This window comes from Schistocerca americana, chromosome 7 (assembly GCF_021461395.2).
Source record: "Schistocerca americana isolate TAMUIC-IGC-003095 chromosome 7, iqSchAmer2.1, whole genome shotgun sequence".
NCBI lineage: Eukaryota > Metazoa > Arthropoda > Insecta > Orthoptera > Acrididae > Schistocerca > Schistocerca americana.
In genome coordinates, this window is record NC_060125.1 from 44097239 (window position 1) to 44111089 (window position 13851).

The window sequence follows — 13851 nt, forward strand, 5'->3', positions numbered from 1 at the left end:
CGTCTACCTGAAGCTCAAGCAAGACAAAGGGGTTGTGTAGCGAAATTTTCGGCACAGTGCCGATCAGGAGAGTTTTCTTGGAACTACTGCGTCTGACTCAGGACCCAAGAGCTACGCCACAGGCGTCTGCGCACAGTCGAGCATGTGTGTTGAATAATGGTGCTGATAGCCACGTATCATTTCAAGTAGATTTGATGCCTTTCGGAGACAATTTTTCATTGAATAGGATTGTAGCTCATTTGTGGCAGCAGGAAATAAGCTGTAGTCAAAAGGATCTTCCATAGAGGGTCGCAGGTCGCATAAATACTGTATGGCTCGTAACGCGTTGTGTGGAGCCCGGCTAGCTCAGTCGGTAGAGCATGAGACTCTTAATCTCAGAGTCGTGGGTTCGAGCCCCACGCTGGGCGGCGCCAAATTTTGTGTCTACGCGGATGCAACCTGCGCCCCTCTCGTGAGCCTTGCGTAATGAACGTAACGGGTTACGACGATGCCTAGCTTCGTATGAATATCAGAGGAATGGTTTTTGAAGCTGAAAGTAACTCTGAAATGAATTAAATGTGTTGTTTTGAAGTTTTAGGCGTACATCGATATCGTGTGAGATGTGTAAGAAAGCAGCAGCTGTGCTAACTAAATACAAATAATGGTCGCTAATGCGGTGCGTTTCCAGCTGAAGGGCTCCGATTCACTAGTCCACAAGAATACAGTACCCGAAAATTGCGCTAGGCGGCGCCTCCTTAGCTCAGTGGCAGAGCGCTGGTCTAGTAAACCAGAGGTCGTGAGTTCGATCCTCACAGGGGGCAAATGAATTTTGTAAAAGCCCCTTCTACCGTAGCCCTTTCGAAAAAAGCGGTCAAGGATAAAAAAAATTATGAATGGGTGCGGTATTAAAGAAGTGCTCTCGCAAATGAATAGTGCGAATGGTGCTATTAAAGTAGGCACCAGAAACTGCTGCTTTTGGCAGTCTCCGGAGAATGCCGACGTGAAATACTTAGTTCTTGTGATGTATTTTCTACCCCTGGTAGAGACCCTCGCGGTTGTCGTCGTCGTCGTCGGCGCCGCCGCCGCTTTGGTAATAGCGGCAACTCGCCATTGTATGACATAGGGTGAGGTACCTTCTGCAACCGACTGAGATGGCAGTAAGCGATTGAAGCTGATTTGCAACCTCTTGTTTGATCAGCGTCATAAGGGCTTGAATGTAACTTGCGATGGGACACAGCAAGAAGTAGCGTCGCCTTTTTAGTACTGAAATTGGAGATGGAGAATTGCGTCAAAGATGGGAAATTCATTCCGGCAAGCGTACAAATGGCGAAAATGAGGTGTGTGTGGGGAAGCACATTGCGCCAGTGACCGTGTGGCCTAATGGATAAGGCGTCGGACTTCGGATCCGAAGATTGCAGGTTCGAATCCTGTCACGGTCGAGTTTTTCCAGTTCTGCAAAAGATGCATGCTGTTTTACTGTGTTGTTTGAGTACTACAAAACTAGTTGAAAGTTGCTGCTGTGCGCTTCCTGGCTGCAAACCGGCGTCTACCTGAAGCTCAAGCAAGACAAAGGGGTTGTGTAGCGAAATTTTCGGCACAGTGCCGATCAGGAGAGTTTTCTTGGAACTACTGCGTCTGACTCAGGACCCAAGAGCTACGCCACAGGCGTCTGCGCACAGTCGAGCATGTGTGTTGAATAATGGTGCTGATAGCCACGTATCATTTCAAGTAGATTTGATGCCTTTCGGAGACAATTTTTCATTGAATAGGATTGTAGCTCATTTGTGGCAGCAGGAAATAAGCTGTAGTCAAAAGGATCTTCCATAGAGGGTCGCAGGTCGCATAAATACTGTATGGCTCGTAACGCGTTGTGTGGAGCCCGGCTAGCTCAGTCGGTAGAGCATGAGACTCTTAATCTCAGAGTCGTGGGTTCGAGCCCCACGCTGGGCGGCGCCAAATTTTGTGTCTACGCGGATGCAACCTGCGCCCCTCTCGTGAGCCTTGCGTAATGAACGTAACGGGTTACGACGATGCCTAGCTTCGTATGAATATCAGAGGAATGGTTTTTGAAGCTGAAAGTAACTCTGAAATGAATTAAATGTGTTGTTTTGAAGTTTTAGGCGTACATCGATATCGTGTGAGATGTGTAAGAAAGCAGCAGCTGTGCTAACTAAATACAAATAATGGTCGCTAATGCGGTGCGTTTCCAGCTGAAGGGCTCCGATTCACTAGTCCACAAGAATACAGTACCCGAAAATTGCGCTAGGCGGCGCCTCCTTAGCTCAGTGGCAGAGCGCTGGTCTAGTAAACCAGAGGTCGTGAGTTCGATCCTCACAGGGGGCAAATGAATTTTGTAAAAGCCCCTTCTACCGTAGCCCTTTCGAAAAAAGCGGTCAAGGATAAAAAAAATTATGAATGGGTGCGGTATTAAAGAAGTGCTCTCGCAAATGAATAGTGCGAATGGTGCTATTAAAGTAGGCACCAGAAACTGCTGCTTTTGGCAGTCTCCGGAGAATGCCGACGTGAAATACTTAGTTCTTGTGATGTATTTTCTACCCCTGGTAGAGACCCTCGCGGTTGTCGTCGTCGTCGTCGGCGCCGCCGCCGCTTTGGTAATAGCGGCAACTCGCCATTGTATGACATAGGGTGAGGTACCTTCTGCAACCGACTGAGATGGCAGTAAGCGATTGAAGCTGATTTGCAACCTCTTGTTTGATCAGCGTCATAAGGGCTTGAATGTAACTTGCGATGGGACACAGCAAGAAGTAGCGTCGCCTTTTTAGTACTGAAATTGGAGATGGAGAATTGCGTCAAAGATGGGAAATTCATTCCGGCAAGCGTACAAATGGCGAAAATGAGGTGTGTGTGGGGAAGCACATTGCGCCAGTGACCGTGTGGCCTAATGGATAAGGCGTCGGACTTCGGATCCGAAGATTGCAGGTTCGAATCCTGTCACGGTCGAGTTTTTCCAGTTCTGCAAAAGATGCATGCTGTTTTACTGTGTTGTTTGAGTACTACAAAACTAGTTGAAAGTTGCTGCTGTGCGCTTCCTGGCTGCAAACCGGCGTCTACCTGAAGCTCAAGCAAGACAAAGGGGTTGTGTAGCGAAATTTTCGGCACAGTGCCGATCAGGAGAGTTTTCTTGGAACTACTGCGTCTGACTCAGGACCCAAGAGCTACGCCACAGGCGTCTGCGCACAGTCGAGCATGTGTGTTGAATAATGGTGCTGATAGCCACGTATCATTTCAAGTAGATTTGATGCCTTTCGGAGACAATTTTTCATTGAATAGGATTGTAGCTCATTTGTGGCAGCAGGAAATAAGCTGTAGTCAAAAGGATCTTCCATAGAGGGTCGCAGGTCGCATAAATACTGTATGGCTCGTAACGCGTTGTGTGGAGCCCGGCTAGCTCAGTCGGTAGAGCATGAGACTCTTAATCTCAGGGTCGTGGGTTCGAGCCCCACGCTGGGCGGCGCCAAATTTTGTGTCTACGCGGATGCAACCTGCGCCCCTCTCGTGAGCCTTGCGTAATGAACGTAACGGGTTACGACGATGCCTAGCTTCGTATGAATATCAGAGGAATGGTTTTTGAAGCTGAAAGTAACTCTGAAATGAATTAAATGTGTTGTTTTGAAGTTTTAGGCGTACATCGATATCGTGTGAGATGTGTAAGAAAGCAGCAGCTGTGCTAACTAAATACAAATAATGGTCGCTAATGCGGTGCGTTTCCAGCTGAAGGGCTCCGATTCACTAGTCCACAAGAATACAGTACCCGAAAATTGCGCTAGGCGGCGCCTCCTTAGCTCAGTGGCAGAGCGCTGGTCTAGTAAACCAGAGGTCGTGAGTTCGATCCTCACAGGGGGCAAATGAATTTTGTAAAAGCCCCTTCTACCGTAGCCCTTTCGAAAAAAGCGGTCAAGGATAAAAAAAATTATGAATGGGTGCGGTATTAAAGAAGTGCTCTCGCAAATGAATAGTGCGAATGGTGCTATTAAAGTAGGCACCAGAAACTGCTGCTTTTGGCAGTCTCCGGAGAATGCCGACGTGAAATACTTAGTTCTTGTGATGTATTTTCTACCCCTGGTAGAGACCCTCGCGGTTGTCGTCGTCGTCGTCGGCGCCGCCGCCGCTTTGGTAATAGCGGCAACTCGCCATTGTATGGCATAGGGTGAGGTACCTTCTGCAACCGACTGAGATGGCAGTAAGCGATTGAAGCTGATTTGCAACCTCTTGTTTGATCAGCGTCATAAGGGCTTGAATGTAACTTGCGATGGGACACAGCAAGAAGTAGCGTCGCCTTTTTAGTACTGAAATTGGAGATGGAGAATTGCGTCAAAGATGGGAAATTCATTCCGGCAAGCGTACAAATGGCGAAAATGAGGTGTGTGTGGGGAAGCATATTGCGCCAGTGACCGTGTGGCCTAATGGATAAGGCGTCGGACTTCGGATCCGAAGATTGCAGGTTCGAATCCTGTCACGGTCGAGTTTTTCCAGTTCTGCAAAAGATGCATGCTGTTTTACTGTGTTGTTTGAGTACTACAAAACTAGTTGAAAGTTGCTGCTGTGCGCTTCCTGGCTGCAAACCGGCGTCTACCTGAAGCTCAAGCAAGACAAAGGGGTTGTGTAGCGAAATTTTCGGCACAGTGCCGATCAGGAGAGTTTTCTTGGAACTACTGCGTCTGACTCAGGACCCAAGAGCTACGCCACAGGCGTCTGCGCACAGTCGAGCATGTGTGTTGAATAATGGTGCTGATAGCCACGTATCATTTCAAGTAGATTTGATGCCTTTCGGAGACAATTTTTCATTGAATAGGATTGTAGCTCATTTGTGGCAGCAGGAAATAAGCTGTAGTCAAAAGGATCTTCCATAGAGGGTCGCAGGTCGCATAAATACTGTATGGCTCGTAACGCGTTGTGTGGAGCCCGGCTAGCTCAGTCGGTAGAGCATGAGACTCTTAATCTCAGGGTCGTGGGTTCGAGCCCCACGCTGGGCGGCGCCAAATTTTGTGTCTACGCGGATGCAACCTGCGCCCCTCTCGTGAGCCTTGCGTAATGAACGTAACGGGTTACGACGATGCCTAGCTTCGTATGAATATCAGAGGAATGCTTTTTGAAGCTGAAAGTAACTCTGAAATGAATTAAATGTGTTGTTTTGAAGTTTTAGGCGTACATCGATATCGTGTGAGATGTGTAAGAAAGCAGCAGCTGTGCTAACTAAATACAAATAATGGTCGCTAATGCGGTGCGTTTCCAGCTGAAGGGCTCCGATTCACTAGTCCACAAGAATACAGTACCCGAAAATTGCGCTAGGCGGCGCCTCCTTAGCTCAGTGGCAGAGCGCTGGTCTAGTAAACCAGAGGTCGTGAGTTCGATCCTCACAGGGGGCAAATGAATTTTGTAAAAGCCCCTTCTACCGTAGCCCTTTCGAAAAAAGCGGTCAAGGATAAAAAAAATTATGAATGGGTGCGGTATTAAAGAAGTGCTCTCGCAAATGAATAGTGCGAATGGTGCTATTAAAGTAGGCACCAGAAACTGCTGCTTTTGGCAGTCTCCGGAGAATGCCGACGTGAAATACTTAGTTCTTGTGATGTATTTTCTACCCCTGGTAGAGACCCTCGCGGTTGTCGTCGTCGTCGGCGCCGCCGCCGCTTTGGTAATAGCGGCAACTCGCCATTGTATGACATAGGGTGAGGTACCTTCTGCAACCGACTGAGATGGCAGTAAGCGATTGAAGCTGATTTGCAACCTCTTGTTTGATCAGCGTCATAAGGGCTTGAATGTAACTTGCGATGGGACACAGCAAGAAGTAGCGTCGCCTTTTTAGTACTGAAATTGGAGATGGAGAATTGCGTCAAAGATGGGAAATTCATTCCGGCAAGCGTACAAATGGCGAAAATGAGGTGTGTGTGGGGAAGCATATTGCGCCAGTGACCGTGTGGCCTAATGGATAAGGCGTCGGACTTCGGATCCGAAGATTGCAGGTTCGAATCCTGTCACGGTCGAGTTTTTCCAGTTCTGCAAAAGATGCATGCTGTTTTACTGTGTTGTTTGAGTACTACAAAACTAGTTGAAAGTTGCTGCTGTGCGCTTCCTGGCTGCAAACCGGCGTCTACCTGAAGCTCAAGCAAGACAAAGGGGTTGTGTAGCGAAATTTTCGGCACAGTGCCGATCAGGAGAGTTTTCTTGGAACTACTGCGTCTGACTCAGGACCCAAGAGCTACGCCACAGGCGTCTGCGCACAGTCGAGCATGTGTGTTGAATAATGGTGCTGATAGCCACGTATCATTTCAAGTAGATTTGATGCCTTTCGGAGACAATTTTTCATTGAATAGGATTGTAGCTCATTTGTGGCAGCAGGAAATAAGCTGTAGTCAAAAGGATCTTCCATAGAGGGTCGCAGGTCGCATAAATACTGTATGGCTCGTAACGCGTTGTGTGGAGCCCGGCTAGCTCAGTCGGTAGAGCATGAGACTCTTAATCTCAGGGTCGTGGGTTCGAGCCCCACGCTGGGCGGCGCCAAATTTTGTGTCTACGCGGATGCAACCTGCGCCCCTCTCGTGAGCCTTGCGTAATGAACGTAACGGGTTACGACGATGCCTAGCTTCGTATGAATATCAGAGGAATGGTTTTTGAAGCTGAAAGTAACTCTGAAATGAATTAAATGTGTTGTTTTGAAGTTTTAGGCGTACATCGATATCGTGTGAGATGTGTAAGAAAGCAGCAGCTGTGCTAACTAAATACAAATAATGGTCGCTAATGCGGTGCGTTTCCAGCTGAAGGGCTCCGATTCACTAGTCCACAAGAATACAGTACCCGAAAATTGCGCTAGGCGGCGCCTCCTTAGCTCAGTGGCAGAGCGCTGGTCTAGTAAACCAGAGGTCGTGAGTTCGATCCTCACAGGGGGCAAATGAATTTTGTAAAAGCCCCTTCTACCGTAGCCCTTTCGAAAAAAGCGGTCAAGGATAAAAAAAATTATGAATGGGTGCGGTATTAAAGAAGTGCTCTCGCAAATGAATAGTGCGAATGGTGCTATTAAAGTAGGCACCAGAAACTGCTGCTTTTGGCAGTCTCCGGAGAATGCCGACGTGAAATACTTAGTTCTTGTGATGTATTTTCTACCCCTGGTAGAGACCCTCGCGGTTGTCGTCGTCGTCGTCGGCGCCGCCGCCGCTTTGGTAATAGCGGCAACTCGCCATTGTATGACATAGGGTGAGGTACCTTCTGCAACCGACTGAGATGGCAGTAAGCGATTGAAGCTGATTTGCAACCTCTTGTTTGATCAGCGTCATAAGGGCTTGAATGTAACTTGCGATGGGACACAGCAAGAAGTAGCGTCGCCTTTTTAGTACTGAAATTGGAGATGGAGAATTGCGTCAAAGATGGGAAATTCATTCCGGCAAGCGTACAAATGGCGAAAATGAGGTGTGTGTGGGGAAGCATATTGCGCCAGTGACCGTGTGGCCTAATGGATAAGGCGTCGGACTTCGGATCCGAAGATTGCAGGTTCGAATCCTGTCACGGTCGAGTTTTTCCAGTTCTGCAAAAGATGCATGCTGTTTTACTGTGTTGTTTGAGTACTACAAAACTAGTTGAAAGTTGCTGCTGTGCGCTTCCTGGCTGCAAACCGGCGTCTACCTGAAGCTCAAGCAAGACAAAGGGGTTGTGTAGCGAAATTTTCGGCACAGTGCCGATCAGGAGAGTTTTCTTGGAACTACTGCGTCTGACTCAGGACCCAAGAGCTACGCCACAGGCGTCTGCGCACAGTCGAGCATGTGTGTTGAATAATGGTGCTGATAGCCACGTATCATTTCAAGTAGATTTGATGCCTTTCGGAGACAATTTTTCATTGAATAGGATTGTAGCTCATTTGTGGCAGCAGGAAATAAGCTGTAGTCAAAAGGATCTTCCATAGAGGGTCGCAGGTCGCATAAATACTGTATGGCCCTCTAACGCGTTGTGTGGAGCCCGGCTAGCTCAGTCGGTAGAGCATGAGACTCTTAATCTCAGGGTCGTGGGTTCGAGCCCCACGCTGGGCGGCGCCAAATTTTGTGTCTACGCGGATGCAACCTGCGCCCCTCTCGTGAGCCTTGCGTAATGAACGTAACGGGTTACGACGATGCCTAGCTTCGTATGAATATCAGAGGAATGGTTTTTGAAGCTGAAAGTAACTCTGAAATGAATTAAATGTGTTGTTTTGAAGTTTTAGGCGTACATCGATATCGTGTGAGATGTGTAAGAAAGCAGCAGCTGTGCTAACTAAATACAAATAATGGTCGCTAATGCGGTGCGTTTCCAGCTGAAGGGCTCCGATTCACTAGTCCACAAGAATACAGTACCCGAAAATTGCGCTAGGCGGCGCCTCCTTAGCTCAGTGGCAGAGCGCTGGTCTAGTAAACCAGAGGTCGTGAGTTCGATCCTCACAGGGGGCAAATGAATTTTGTAAAAGCCCCTTCTACCGTAGCCCTTTCGAAAAAAGCGGTCAAGGATAAAAAAAATTATGAATGGGTGCGGTATTAAAGAAGTGCTCTCGCAAATGAATAGTGCGAATGGTGCTATTAAAGTAGGCACCAGAAACTGCTGCTTTTGGCAGTCTCCGGAGAATGCCGACGTGAAATACTTAGTTCTTGTGATGTATTTTCTACCCCTGGTAGAGACCCTCGCGGTTGTCGTCGTCGTCGGCGCCGCCGCCGCTTTGGTAATAGCGGCAACTCGCCATTGTATGACATAGGGTGAGGTACCTTCTGCAACCGACTGAGATGGCAGTAAGCGATTGAAGCTGATTTGCAACCTCTTGTTTGATCAGCGTCATAAGGGCTTGAATGTAACTTGCGATGGGACACAGCAAGAAGTAGCGTCGCCTTTTTAGTACTGAAATTGGAGATGGAGAATTGCGTCAAAGATGGGAAATTCATTCCGGCAAGCGTACAAATGGCGAAAATGAGGTGTGTGTGGGGAAGCATATTGCGCCAGTGACCGTGTGGCCTAATGGATAAGGCGTCGGACTTCGGATCCGAAGATTGCAGGTTCGAATCCTGTCACGGTCGAGTTTTTCCAGTTCTGCAAAAGATGCATGCTGTTTTACTGTGTTGTTTGAGTACTACAAAACTAGTTGAAAGTTGCTGCTGTGCGCTTCCTGGCTGCAAACCGGCGTCTACCTGAAGCTCAAGCAAGACAAAGGGGTTGTGTAGCGAAATTTTCGGCACAGTGCCGATCAGGAGAGTTTTCTTGGAACTACTGCGTCTGACTCAGGACCCAAGAGCTACGCCACAGGCGTCTGCGCACAGTCGAGCATGTGTGTTGAATAATGGTGCTGATAGCCACGTATCATTTCAAGTAGATTTGATGCCTTTCGGAGACAATTTTTCATTGAATAGGATTGTAGCTCATTTGTGGCAGCAGGAAATAAGCTGTAGTCAAAAGGATCTTCCATAGAGGGTCGCAGGTCGCATAAATACTGTATGGCTCGTAACGCGTTGTGTGGAGCCCGGCTAGCTCAGTCGGTAGAGCATGAGACTCTTAATCTCAGGGTCGTGGGTTCGAGCCCCACGCTGGGCGGCGCCAAATTTTGTGTCTACGCGGATGCAACCTGCGCCCCTCTCGTGAGCCTTGCGTAATGAACGTAACGGGTTACGACGATGCCTAGCTTCGTATGAATATCAGAGGAATGGTTTTTGAAGCTGAAAGTAACTCTGAAATGAATTAAATGTGTTGTTTTGAAGTTTTAGGCGTACATCGATATCGTGTGAGATGTGTAAGAAAGCAGCAGCTGTGCTAACTAAATACAAATAATGGTCGCTAATGCGGTGCGTTTCCAGCTGAAGGGCTCCGATTCACTAGTCCACAAGAATACAGTACCCGAAAATTGCGCTAGGCGGCGCCTCCTTAGCTCAGTGGCAGAGCGCTGGTCTAGTAAACCAGAGGTCGTGAGTTCGATCCTCACAGGGGGCAAATGAATTTTGTAAAAGCCCCTTCTACCGTAGCCCTTTCGAAAAAAGCGGTCAAGGATAAAAAAAATTATGAATGGGTGCGGTATTAAAGAAGTGCTCTCGCAAATGAATAGTGCGAATGGTGCTATTAAAGTAGGCACCAGAAACTGCTGCTTTTGGCAGTCTCCGGAGAATGCCGACGTGAAATACTTAGTTCTTGTGATGTATTTTCTACCCCTGGTAGAGACCCTCGCGGTTGTCGTCGTCGTCGTCGGCGCCGCCGCCGCTTTGGTAATAGCGGCAACTCGCCATTGTATGACATAGGGTGAGGTACCTTCTGCAACCGACTGAGATGGCAGTAAGCGATTGAAGCTGATTTGCAACCTCTTGTTTGATCAGCGTCATAAGGGCTTGAATGTAACTTGCGATGGGACACAGCAAGAAGTAGCGTCGCCTTTTTAGTACTGAAATTGGAGATGGAGAATTGCGTCAAAGATGGGAAATTCATTCCGGCAAGCGTACAAATGGCGAAAATGAGGTGTGTGTGGGGAAGCATATTGCGCCAGTGACCGTGTGGCCTAATGGATAAGGCGTCGGACTTCGGATCCGAAGATTGCAGGTTCGAATCCTGTCACGGTCGAGTTTTTCCAGTTCTGCAAAAGATGCATGCTGTTTTACTGTGTTGTTTGAGTACTACAAAACTAGTTGAAAGTTGCTGCTGTGCGCTTCCTGGCTGCAAACCGGCGTCTACCTGAAGCTCAAGCAAGACAAAGGGGTTGTGTAGCGAAATTTTCGGCACAGTGCCGATCAGGAGAGTTTTCTTGGAACTACTGCGTCTGACTCAGGACCCAAGAGCTACGCCACAGGCGTCTGCGCACAGTCGAGCATGTGTGTTGAATAATGGTGCTGATAGCCACGTATCATTTCAAGTAGATTTGATGCCTTTCGGAGACAATTTTTCATTGAATAGGATTGTAGCTCATTTGTGGCAGCAGGAAATAAGCTGTAGTCAAAAGGATCTTCCATAGAGGGTCGCAGGTCGCATAAATACTGTATGGCCCTCTAACGCGTTGTGTGGAGCCCGGCTAGCTCAGTCGGTAGAGCATGAGACTCTTAATCTCAGGGTCGTGGGTTCGAGCCCCACGCTGGGCGGCGCCAAATTTTGTGTCTACGCGGATGCAACCTGCGCCCCTCTCGTGAGCCTTGCGTAATGAACGTAACGGGTTACGACGATGCCTAGCTTCGTATGAATATCAGAGGAATGGTTTTTGAAGCTGAAAGTAACTCTGAAATGAATTAAATGTGTTGTTTTGAAGTTTTAGGCGTACATCGATATCGTGTGAGATGTGTAAGAAAGCAGCAGCTGTGCTAACTAAATACAAATAATGGTCGCTAATGCGGTGCGTTTCCAGCTGAAGGGCTCCGATTCACTAGTCCACAAGAATACAGTACCCGAAAATTGCGCTAGGCGGCGCCTCCTTAGCTCAGTGGCAGAGCGCTGGTCTAGTAAACCAGAGGTCGTGAGTTCGATCCTCACAGGGGGCAAATGAATTTTGTAAAAGCCCCTTCTACCGTAGCCCTTTCGAAAAAAGCGGTCAAGGATAAAAAAAATTATGAATGGGTGCGGTATTAAAGAAGTGCTCTCGCAAATGAATAGTGCGAATGGTGCTATTAAAGTAGGCACCAGAAACTGCTGCTTTTGGCAGTCTCCGGAGAATGCCGACGTGAAATACTTAGTTCTTGTGATGTATTTTCTACCCCTGGTAGAGACCCTCGCGGTTGTCGTCGTCGTCGTCGGCGCCGCCGCCGCTTTGGTAATAGCGGCAACTCGCCATTGTATGACATAGGGTGAGGTACCTTCTGCAACCGACTGAGGTGGCAGTAAGCGATTGAAGCTGATTTGCAACCTCTTGTTTGATCAGCGTCATAAGGGCTTGAATGTAACTTGCGATGGGACACAGCAAGAAGTAGCGTCGCCTTTTTAGTACTGAAATTGGAGATGGAGAATTGCGTCAAAGATGGGAAATTCATTCCGGCAAGCGTACAAATGGCGAAAATGAGGTGTGTGTGGGGAAGCATATTGCGCCAGTGACCGTGTGGCCTAATGGATAAGGCGTCGGACTTCGGATCCGAAGATTGCAGGTTCGAATCCTGTCACGGTCGAGTTTTTCCAGTTCTGCAAAAGATGCATGCTGTTTTACTGTGTTGTTTGAGTACTACAAAACTAGTTGAAAGTTGCTGCTGTGCGCTTCCTGGCTGCAAACCGGCGTCTACCTGAAGCTCAAGCAAGACAAAGGGGTTGTGTAGCGAAATTTTCGGCACAGTGCCGATCAGGAGAGTTTTCTTGGAACTACTGCGTCTGACTCAGGACCCAAGAGCTACGCCACAGGCGTCTGCGCACAGTCGAGCATGTGTGTTGAATAATGGTGCTGATAGCCACGTATCATTTCAAGTAGATTTGATGCCTTTCGGAGACAATTTTTCATTGAATAGGATTGTAGCTCATTTGTGGCAGCAGGAAATAAGCTGTAGTCAAAAGGATCTTCCATAGAGGGTCGCAGGTCGCATAAATACTGTATGGCTCGTAACGCGTTGTGTGGAGCCCGGCTAGCTCAGTTGGTAGAGCATGAGACTCTTAATCTCAGGGTCGTGGGTTCGAGCCCCACGCTGGGCGGCGCCAAATTTTGTGTCTACGCGGATGCAACCTGCGCCCCTCTCGTGAGCCTTGCGTAATGAACGTAACGGGTTACGACGATGCCTAGCTTCGTATGAATATCAGAGGAATGGTTTTTGAAGCTGAAAGTAACTCTGAAATGAATTAAATGTGTTGTTTTGAAGTTTTAGGCGTACATCGATATCGTGTGAGATGTGTAAGAAAGCAGCAGCTGTGCTAACTAAATACAAATAATGGTCGCTAATGCGGTGCGTTTCCAGCTGAAGGGCTCCGATTCACTAGTCCACAAGAATACAGTACCCGAAAATTGCGCTAGGCGGCGCCTCCTTAGCTCAGTGGCAGAGCGCTGGTCTAGTAAACCAGAGGTCGTGAGTTCGATCCTCACAGGGGGCAAATGAATTTTGTAAAAGCCCCTTCTACCGTAGCCCTTTCGAAAAAAGCGGTCAAGGATAAAAAAAATTATGAATGGGTGCGGTATTAAAGAAGTGCTCTCGCAAATGAATAGTGCGAATGGTGCTATTAAAGTAGGCACCAGAAACTGCTGCTTTTGGCAGTCTCCGGAGAATGCCGACGTGAAATACTTAGTTCTTGTGATGTATTTTCTACCCCTGGTAGAGACCCTCGCGGTTGTCGTCGTCGTCGTCGGCGCCGCCGCCGCTTTGGTAATAGCGGCAACTCGCCATTGTATGACATAGGGTGAGGTACCTTCTGCAACCGACTGAGATGGCAGTAAGCGATTGAAGCTGATTTGCAACCTCTTGTTTGATCAGCGTCATAAGGGCTTGAATGTAACTTGCGATGGGACACAGCAAGAAGTAGCGTCGCCTTTTTAGTACTGAAATTGGAGATGGAGAATTGCGTCAAAGATGGGAAATTCATTCCGGCAAGCGTACAAATGGCGAAAATGAGGTGTGTGTGGGGAAGCATATTGCGCCAGTGACCGTGTGGCCTAATGGATAAGGCGTCGGACTTCGGATCCGAAGATTGCAGGTTCGAATCCTGTCACGGTCGAGTTTTTCCAGTTCTGCAAAAGATGCATGCTGTTTTACTGTGTTGTTTGAGTACTACAAAACTAGTTGAAAGTTGCTGCTGTGCGCTTCCTGGCTGCAAACCGGCGTCTACCTGAAGCTCAAGCAAGACAAAGGGGTTGTGTAGCGAAATTTTCGGCACAGTGCCGATCAGGAGAGTTTTCTTGGAACTACTGCGTCTGACTCAGGACCCAAGAGCTACGCCACAGGCGTCTGCGCACAGTCGAGCATGTGTGTTGAATAA

At 48.1% G+C, this 13851-nt stretch overlaps 27 non-coding genes across 27 annotated transcripts; all 27 read left to right on the forward strand.

Moving 5' to 3' along the window:
• The first annotated feature begins 334 nt into the window (after nt 1-334).
• On the forward strand, nt 335-407 carry Trnak-cuu. The gene has a single exon. It is a non-coding gene; the product is annotated as a tRNA-Lys (tRNA).
• Nucleotides 408-728: 321 nt separating this feature from the next.
• Trnat-agu lies at nt 729-800 on the forward strand. Its single transcript has one exon. It is a non-coding gene; the product is annotated as a tRNA-Thr (tRNA).
• A 545-nt stretch (nt 801-1345) lies between these two features.
• On the forward strand, nt 1346-1418 carry Trnar-ucg. The gene has a single exon. It is a non-coding gene; the product is annotated as a tRNA-Arg (tRNA).
• A 438-nt stretch (nt 1419-1856) lies between these two features.
• On the forward strand, nt 1857-1929 carry Trnak-cuu. The gene has a single exon. It is a non-coding gene; the product is annotated as a tRNA-Lys (tRNA).
• Nucleotides 1930-2250: 321 nt separating this feature from the next.
• Nucleotides 2251-2322, forward strand: Trnat-agu. Its single transcript has one exon. It is a non-coding gene; the product is annotated as a tRNA-Thr (tRNA).
• Nucleotides 2323-2867: 545 nt separating this feature from the next.
• Nucleotides 2868-2940, forward strand: Trnar-ucg. The gene has a single exon. It is a non-coding gene; the product is annotated as a tRNA-Arg (tRNA).
• Nucleotides 2941-3378: 438 nt separating this feature from the next.
• On the forward strand, nt 3379-3451 carry Trnak-cuu. The gene has a single exon. It is a non-coding gene; the product is annotated as a tRNA-Lys (tRNA).
• A 321-nt stretch (nt 3452-3772) lies between these two features.
• On the forward strand, nt 3773-3844 carry Trnat-agu. The gene has a single exon. It is a non-coding gene; the product is annotated as a tRNA-Thr (tRNA).
• Nucleotides 3845-4389: 545 nt separating this feature from the next.
• Trnar-ucg lies at nt 4390-4462 on the forward strand. Its single transcript has one exon. It is a non-coding gene; the product is annotated as a tRNA-Arg (tRNA).
• A 438-nt stretch (nt 4463-4900) lies between these two features.
• Nucleotides 4901-4973, forward strand: Trnak-cuu. Its single transcript has one exon. It is a non-coding gene; the product is annotated as a tRNA-Lys (tRNA).
• Nucleotides 4974-5294: 321 nt separating this feature from the next.
• Nucleotides 5295-5366, forward strand: Trnat-agu. The gene has a single exon. It is a non-coding gene; the product is annotated as a tRNA-Thr (tRNA).
• Nucleotides 5367-5908: 542 nt separating this feature from the next.
• Nucleotides 5909-5981, forward strand: Trnar-ucg. Its single transcript has one exon. It is a non-coding gene; the product is annotated as a tRNA-Arg (tRNA).
• A 438-nt stretch (nt 5982-6419) lies between these two features.
• On the forward strand, nt 6420-6492 carry Trnak-cuu. The gene has a single exon. It is a non-coding gene; the product is annotated as a tRNA-Lys (tRNA).
• Nucleotides 6493-6813: 321 nt separating this feature from the next.
• Trnat-agu lies at nt 6814-6885 on the forward strand. Its single transcript has one exon. It is a non-coding gene; the product is annotated as a tRNA-Thr (tRNA).
• Nucleotides 6886-7430: 545 nt separating this feature from the next.
• On the forward strand, nt 7431-7503 carry Trnar-ucg. Its single transcript has one exon. It is a non-coding gene; the product is annotated as a tRNA-Arg (tRNA).
• Nucleotides 7504-7942: 439 nt separating this feature from the next.
• Trnak-cuu lies at nt 7943-8015 on the forward strand. The gene has a single exon. It is a non-coding gene; the product is annotated as a tRNA-Lys (tRNA).
• A 321-nt stretch (nt 8016-8336) lies between these two features.
• Trnat-agu lies at nt 8337-8408 on the forward strand. Its single transcript has one exon. It is a non-coding gene; the product is annotated as a tRNA-Thr (tRNA).
• Nucleotides 8409-8950: 542 nt separating this feature from the next.
• Trnar-ucg lies at nt 8951-9023 on the forward strand. Its single transcript has one exon. It is a non-coding gene; the product is annotated as a tRNA-Arg (tRNA).
• A 438-nt stretch (nt 9024-9461) lies between these two features.
• Trnak-cuu lies at nt 9462-9534 on the forward strand. The gene has a single exon. It is a non-coding gene; the product is annotated as a tRNA-Lys (tRNA).
• Nucleotides 9535-9855: 321 nt separating this feature from the next.
• On the forward strand, nt 9856-9927 carry Trnat-agu. Its single transcript has one exon. It is a non-coding gene; the product is annotated as a tRNA-Thr (tRNA).
• Nucleotides 9928-10472: 545 nt separating this feature from the next.
• Trnar-ucg lies at nt 10473-10545 on the forward strand. The gene has a single exon. It is a non-coding gene; the product is annotated as a tRNA-Arg (tRNA).
• A 439-nt stretch (nt 10546-10984) lies between these two features.
• On the forward strand, nt 10985-11057 carry Trnak-cuu. The gene has a single exon. It is a non-coding gene; the product is annotated as a tRNA-Lys (tRNA).
• A 321-nt stretch (nt 11058-11378) lies between these two features.
• On the forward strand, nt 11379-11450 carry Trnat-agu. The gene has a single exon. It is a non-coding gene; the product is annotated as a tRNA-Thr (tRNA).
• A 545-nt stretch (nt 11451-11995) lies between these two features.
• On the forward strand, nt 11996-12068 carry Trnar-ucg. The gene has a single exon. It is a non-coding gene; the product is annotated as a tRNA-Arg (tRNA).
• A 438-nt stretch (nt 12069-12506) lies between these two features.
• Trnak-cuu lies at nt 12507-12579 on the forward strand. Its single transcript has one exon. It is a non-coding gene; the product is annotated as a tRNA-Lys (tRNA).
• A 321-nt stretch (nt 12580-12900) lies between these two features.
• On the forward strand, nt 12901-12972 carry Trnat-agu. The gene has a single exon. It is a non-coding gene; the product is annotated as a tRNA-Thr (tRNA).
• A 545-nt stretch (nt 12973-13517) lies between these two features.
• On the forward strand, nt 13518-13590 carry Trnar-ucg. Its single transcript has one exon. It is a non-coding gene; the product is annotated as a tRNA-Arg (tRNA).
• Nucleotides 13591-13851: the final 261 nt, after the last annotated feature.